The sequence below is a fragment of the Chlorocebus sabaeus genome, chromosome 9 (assembly GCF_047675955.1).
Source record: "Chlorocebus sabaeus isolate Y175 chromosome 9, mChlSab1.0.hap1, whole genome shotgun sequence".
In the NCBI taxonomy this organism is placed as follows: domain Eukaryota; kingdom Metazoa; phylum Chordata; class Mammalia; order Primates; family Cercopithecidae; genus Chlorocebus; species Chlorocebus sabaeus.
Window position 1 is genome coordinate 86,012,670 of NC_132912.1, and position 7,287 is coordinate 86,019,956.

The 7,287-nt window shown below is 32.8% G+C and overlaps 1 protein-coding gene across 6 annotated transcripts in view; it reads left to right on the forward strand.

The window, feature by feature from the left end:
* Positions 1–7,287, forward strand: part of PCDH15 (protocadherin related 15) — a 1,804,329-nt gene that overhangs the window by 1,013,072 nt on the left and 783,970 nt on the right. The gene's annotated exons all lie outside the window — the stretch shown is intronic.

Sequence of the window (7,287 nt, forward strand, 5' to 3'; positions counted from 1 at the left end):
TTTACTGTATTTGTCAAAGAGAAGTATTTCAAGTTAAAATATTATTTTGAAAAATTCCTTACGTGTGCAAGTCTTCTCACAATGACCAAAATGATGTAGGCAAAGCCTTTCCAAAGTGCAGAAGTATTAGGTTGGTGCAAAAGTAATCGCAGTTTTTTACATTACTTTCAAAGGCAAAAACCGTGATTACTTTTGGATCAACCTAATAGCCTGATTAGCAGTGTCTTGCTCATAGTAGGCCTCATGGCATCATATCACTTCCTTACCAACATTCTTCATATATCTGTAAAAATTCTTTGTAGTAAACAGTAGAAAACTTAAAGTTACCATTGATTTATCAAGCAATCTAATATTTATTCTAATAAATATATTAAAATAATGTAAATTGTAAAATCTCCATTACCCTCTAGTCTATTATATTTTCTTACTGATTGAATTGTTATGCTAAGGCAATTCTAATTGTAAGGACTATGGGTTAATTTCTACTCTTAACTTGAAACAAGAATAAATTTGGCATGCAGACAAATTTGCATAATGTTCAAAACATAAACGTATGCCAGGAATTGAAAGGTCTCTCAGGGCAGGAACCTGGATTTCCTGTACGCCTTTCCTTCTCTTCTTTCTAGTCTACTTCTGCTATTCTTGAATATTTTTCCATATTTAGTAATGCCAAATGTTATATATTGGGTAGTGGGCAGAAATATGGAGAAAATCATGTTTTTGCCCCAGGATCTTCTACCAAGAATAGTATTAAATTTAGAAGATTTTATATCACATTATTGTTTACCACATTTATGGCACATAAATTCATTTTAAATCTTATAATTATCTTTTGACTAATACAGATATATTGAATTATTGTGTTATTTTCTTTATGTTAAAAGTATTATGCTATTAAATGTAAACATATAAAGCAACTCATTTTCACAAATAATGTTTAGCATTATTTTAATTTTTTAAAATTACAGCAAATATTAAGTGTAAGTTACTTTGACAACTAAAAGACCTTTATTACTTATATTAATAAATCTAGCCACCTGAAATTAGTATATATTTTCAAAAAAAATCACTCTATTTGTATGTACATTTGCAGCCACTCACCATTTAGCCTGAGTTTTATGACTCTAGGGAATTCTTCATTAAAAAGCTTTACAATAGTCAGACTGTGAAACAGAAGAAAGAGCTTCATAAGGCTCTTCTTGCATATACGTGTTCCTCTCTCATCCTTCTGTTAGGAATTCTGCCATACTTTTGGTTTCTGATGGGTTTGGTATGACTTGGCCTTAAGTTTGGGCCATGCTTTAAACAATTAATCTGTGTTCTCTGCCACATGCTTCCAAACAAGCGTAGCTTGACTTACTTTGTTTTATGATTTCTGAAAACCCTTCAGCCTACAGACACATACACTTAGGCTTTTGGTTGCTGATTCCAGTTGAGGACAATACTAATTTTTCTAGCCTACATACAAACTGGCATTTTTCCACAATCTTGATCCTGACCCATTGTTTCCATGTCCAAGACAGCACACAATTCTAACATTTTTATTTTGTTTTATTTAGTTTCCTTCTCTCTTTCTGATAGCAAGAAGGACACAAACTAGAGATGCATCTTTGGGCAGTATGTGAAGGCTGCTTAAAGAAGTTGTAATTATTCTCATATATCTCAAAATTGAAGACGATTCTTGTCCTCTGTGAAGGGTTTCTAGTAGTTGCTTTTAGAGTTCTTAGTTTCCTTTCTTTGCATTCTCATCCATGGCAGACATTCTTTGGCAGCAATTCTCACCTCTCAGGAAATAAAATCATCACTACTGTGGCCAGCTACTACAGGCAAACTAAGCTACATTGAGAAAAAATGCCCAAACATATGAGTTCTTCCCATGTCTCCTCCACTCCACCTCTCCATTCACCGACTAGCTACAACAATAAAGCCCAGTTCCTAGATTCTCCATGAAAGGAGTTAGGCTACAAATCTAGCACTCTAAATTTTCTAGCTCCTACCTGAGGTCTGGCTTCTAACTCACTGTCTATGAGAGCTATTGGGGTTGTCATTCACTATTTACCTGTGGGCTATAGAAAACAAGGCAGCCATTTTAAACAGGCATGTGGATGTTTCCACAAATTCTCCCACTCGCTCACTCCAGGGATAAAAGCAAGTCTCTAGCTTCACTCTGGAAGGAATTGATCTACATATCTATCCCCTCAACTTTTCCAGCTGCTACCTGAGGAACTAGCTTCCAACTGACATGTCTATGAGAACTAATGGAGACCAGCATCCACTAGGCCCATGGAGGCTACAGAGATCAAAGCAACAGTTTGAAAAAGTGTGTGGTTTGAACGAGCTTGCAAAGATTTGCCATAGCTCTTCTCCCCAGCTCAGTTCAGCATGAGCAGATTATACACCCAACTTTTCACTGAGGAGAGAAGAAACTGGAAAATACAGTTAGTGCCCCAGCATTTATGGCTACTACTAAAAAATATCAGTATCTCACCTGTTTCAGGGCAATGATGAGACTTGGCATACTCTGGACACCCAGAGATCACTTAGAAAAAAAAAAAAAAAAATGACTGAATTTGTGAAAATCACAAAAGTTTAAGAGGTATGCAGAATTTCTGGCAGGGCTAAATTGTGAAGGTCTTCCTATATATAGATGGAAAGAAGTGACTATTTTAGATAATCTGCAGACACCAGCAGATTCAGTAAAGGAAAATGAAGAAATAGAGAAATATGTTCCGGATAAAAGATCCAATAAATCCCCAGAAATCAACCTAATATATTGGAGGTATATGATTTTCACAATAAGTAATTCAAAGTATGGTCAAAAAGATGTTTACAAAGTTCAGAACAGCAGTGTAAAACCAGCACATGCACCCTTGAACTTAAAATACAAGTTTTATTTATTTTAAAAAAGAAAGGATCAGTAAACATCAACAAAACAAAAAAGGTTCACTAGAAGTCATTCAGAGTAGCAAAAAGAAAAAAGCAAAAAAAAAAAAAAAGCAATGAAAAAGGATAAAGAGTCCAGATAGCTTAAAACCCTATGGGAAATCATCAAGTGGACCAATATAAGAATTATGAAAATATCGAAAAGAGAAGAGAAATATAAAGGGGCAAAAAACTTGTTTTAAAAAAAAAAAAAGTGTCTTCATGTCCTAAATTGTCTAGAAAAAAAGAAAAATGAAAAGGATAATTTTTTTTTAAATGACAAAAACTTCCCAAATTTGAGGAAGGAAATAAACATCTAGTCCCCAAAAGCCAAAAAGGCATCAAATCAGATGAGCCCAAATAGATCCATACCAAGACACAACATCATCAAATTGGGACAAGTCAAAAGTAAGGAATTTTGAAAGCAGCAAAAGAAAAGCAACTTGTTATATATTAGGGAACCCTCTTAAGATCATTGGTGGATTTTCAGCAGAAACTTTGCAGGCCAGAAGGGAGTTGGATGATATATTTAAAATGCAGGGAAAAAGAAAAAACAAACAAACAAACAACAAAAACACACACACACACACAAAAAACAAAAAACATACAACTGCCAACCAAAATAATATACCCAGAAAATTATCCTTCAAAACTTAAGACAAAATGAAAATAAACGAAAGATGAGGGCATTTATTGCCACTAGACTTATCACATAAGAAATGCTAAAGGGGGTACTTTAAGTTGAAATCAAAGGATGCTAAATAACAATATAAGAGCATACAAAAATATAAAACTCATTGGTAATGGTAAATTTATAGAGGCAAATAAAAAATACTATATTATTGTAGTTGTAGGTAATCACTTTTAATTCTAGTCTAAAATTTTAAAAAGTGTTAAATATAGCTATAACTAAAATTGCATTAATAGATAATATTAAGATGTGTAAATTCTGCTATCAGTAATCTATAATGGGAGCAAGGTAAAAATGTGAAGTTTTTGTGTGGAAGAGAAGTTATCTGTTTTAGATTGTTATAACTATAATATATTTTATATGACTTATGTCAATCACACAGAAAATACCTATAGTAGTTAAAAAAGAAAATCTACTACCTATAGTAGGTAAAAAGAGAGTTATAAAAGAAAAGGAGAAAGGAATTAACACCTATCAAACAACAACAATAATAAAAAAGCACAAAATAAGATATCAAGAAAGAAAAAAAGTAAAGAAACAAGAAAAACAGGCAGTAAAATTTCAATAGTAAATCCTTCCCTATCAATAGTTACTTTAAATGTAAAAGGATTAAACTGCCCAATCACACGGTATTAACTGGCTGAAAGAATAAAAACTTGGCACCAACTGTTTAAGGACATACAAAGTTAAACATGATGGAATGGAAAAAAATATATATGTTTTATACAAATGGTAATGAAAAGAAAGCAGAATGGCTATACTTACATTAGACAAAATAGATGTTATGCCAAAAACTGTCGCTAGGGGCAAAGAAGGTCATTATATAATGATAAAAAGGTCAATTCACCAGGAAGATATAACTATTGTAAATGGATGTGCACTCAATATCAGATCTAAATATATAAAGCAAAGACAGAACTGAAGAGAAATTTATAGCAGCACAATAATATTAGAAGATTTTAATATTTCACTTTTAATAATAGAATGGCCACAGAGGAATCAATGGAAAACAGCTTATTTGAATAATAGGAGAGACCAAGTGAAACTAACAAACATCTGCAGGACTTTCTACCCAATAATAGAAGATTATACATTCTTTTCAAGCACATATGTAACATTATTCACAATAGATCACCTATTAGATAACAAAACAATTCAACAACTTTAAGATGGTGGAAACTGTATCAAGTATCTTTTCAGGTTACAATAGAGTGAAAGTGTAAATCAGTTAACAGTAAAGAAACAAGAAAATTCACAAATACATGGCAACAAAACAATACACTCTTGAACAATCATTGGGTCCAAGATGAAATTTAAGAAATTAAAAGCTATCTGCTGACAAAAGTGAAAACAAAACATACCAACAGTTGTGAGATGTAGCAAAAGCATTTCTTAGAAGGAACATTATAGCAACTGGGCCAAATCTGTTTTCCATTGCCGATGCACTACTGCTAGAGCTGTGCAATATCAAACATCCTCTCTCTAGGCTCAGGGACCATCTTGAAAGAAGAGAGAATGTGAAATTGTAAGATCTGGGTCAGAAAGGTGGAGTGTACAGGCTAAACCAATTCTGTCTTGAATGCTAATCCAACATGTTGGCTTTTCATTAACCTTGGTTCTGGGAATGCCTCTAAGATTTTTACTCTACTACTGTTAAGAGCACACACTTACCGTAAATTCTGACAAAATTACTTCAATTCTCCTTACCTATGGTATATAAGCCCTGGATTCTGGGGGTTAATGGCATGGGGATCCATCGTCTTTTCTCACAGCCACCCAAGACATGGTTTCTGTTTGTGAATACCTATTAAATGTTCCTGAGGAAGGAAATAAAAAGAAGCATCTCAAATAAACAACCTAAAAAATAACTAGCCAAAGAAAGAAAAGAATACTAACCCAAATATTATCAGAAAGAAGGAAATAATGCTAATTAAAGCTAAAAATAAATTTTAACAAGGATAAAAAAGCTATTTCAAGTCAAGAAAACTGAGTTCGTTTTTGAAAAAGACAAATAAAACTGACACATCCTTTCCTAGAGTAACCAAAGAGAAAAAGAAGCCTGAAATAAATAAAACTGTAAATGAAAGAGGAGATATTACAACAGATGTCTCAGAAATAAAAAGAGCCCTTAAGGGACTGCTATGAATAAATATACACAAACAAATTAGATAAATGTGAAGTAATAGACAAATTCTAGAAACATACATCCTACCAAGATTGAAGAAGAAATAGAAAGGACAGTCCAGCACTGCATGGCTTTGTGGAAGAATTCCACCAAACATTCAAAGAATTAATAAGAATCTTTCTTAAACTCTTTGAAAATCTAGACTATGGAACACTTACAAACTCATTTCACATAGCCAACATCAAACTGATAACCAAAGACATCCACAAGAAAACTACAGGCCAGTAACCTTGATGAATGTAGATGCAGAAATCCTCAATAAAATACAAGCAAACAAAATGAGAACAATACATTGAAAAAATTGTACCCAATGACCAAGTAGGACTTATCCCTCAGGTGCAAGGATGGCTGAACATACATAAGTCATTCAATGTGCTACACAACATAAACAGAATGAAACACAAAAACCGTATGATCATCTCAATAAGTTCTGGAAAAATATTTGACAAATGTAATACCTATTTCTAATTTTTTTAAAAATCTCAATACAATAGGTAGAGAGAAAATCTATCTCAACACAATAATAGCCATGTAAGAAAAGCCCACTGATAGCACAATAATCAATGGGGAAAACCCAAAAGCCTCTCCTCTAAAATCCTGTACAAGACAAGATTTCCTGCTCTTGCCACTTCTACTCAAAATAGCACTGAAAGTCCTAGCAGAGCAATTATACAATGAAAAGCAATAAAAGACATTCAAATTGGACATGAAACAGTAAAATTATCTCTGTTTACAGTTGACATATAGGTGTACATGCAGAAAAGTCTAAAAGTCTCAATGACAACCAAAAAATGCTGCAATTAATACATGAATTTAGTAAAGTTGCTCTAAATAAAAATAAGTGGCATTTGTATAGGCTAAAAATAGACTATCTGAAAGGAAATTTTAAAAAATCATATTTATATGAGAATAAATACTTTGAAATATATTTAATTAAACAGGAAAATATATACACTGAAAATTATAAAGTATTAATAAAGGAAAATGCTTATTTTTGTAAAATACAATATTTTTCTTTTTAAAAAAACTTTTAAGTTTGGGGTATATGTGTAGATTTGTTATATATATATAATTATGTCATGGGGGTTTGATACACAGATTGTTTCATCACCTGTGTACTAAGCAAAGTACCTAACAACTACTTTTTTCTGATCCTCTCCCTCCTCTCACCCTCCACCTGGTTGGCCTCACTGTCTGATTGTTGCTGTCTTTGTGTCCATGTGTTTTCATCATTTAGCTCCCACTTATAAGTGAGAACATGCAGTATTTCTGTTTTCCGTTCCTGTATTAGTTTGCATAGAATAATGGCCTCTAGCTCCATCCATGTTACTGCAAAGGACATAGTCTTATTCTTTTTTATGACTGCATAGAATTCCATGGTGTATATGTACCACATTTACTGCAATGAGCATATGTGGGCATGTGTCTTTCTAATACATGAATTATATTTCTTTGACTATATACCTAGTAATGGGATTGCTGGGTCAAA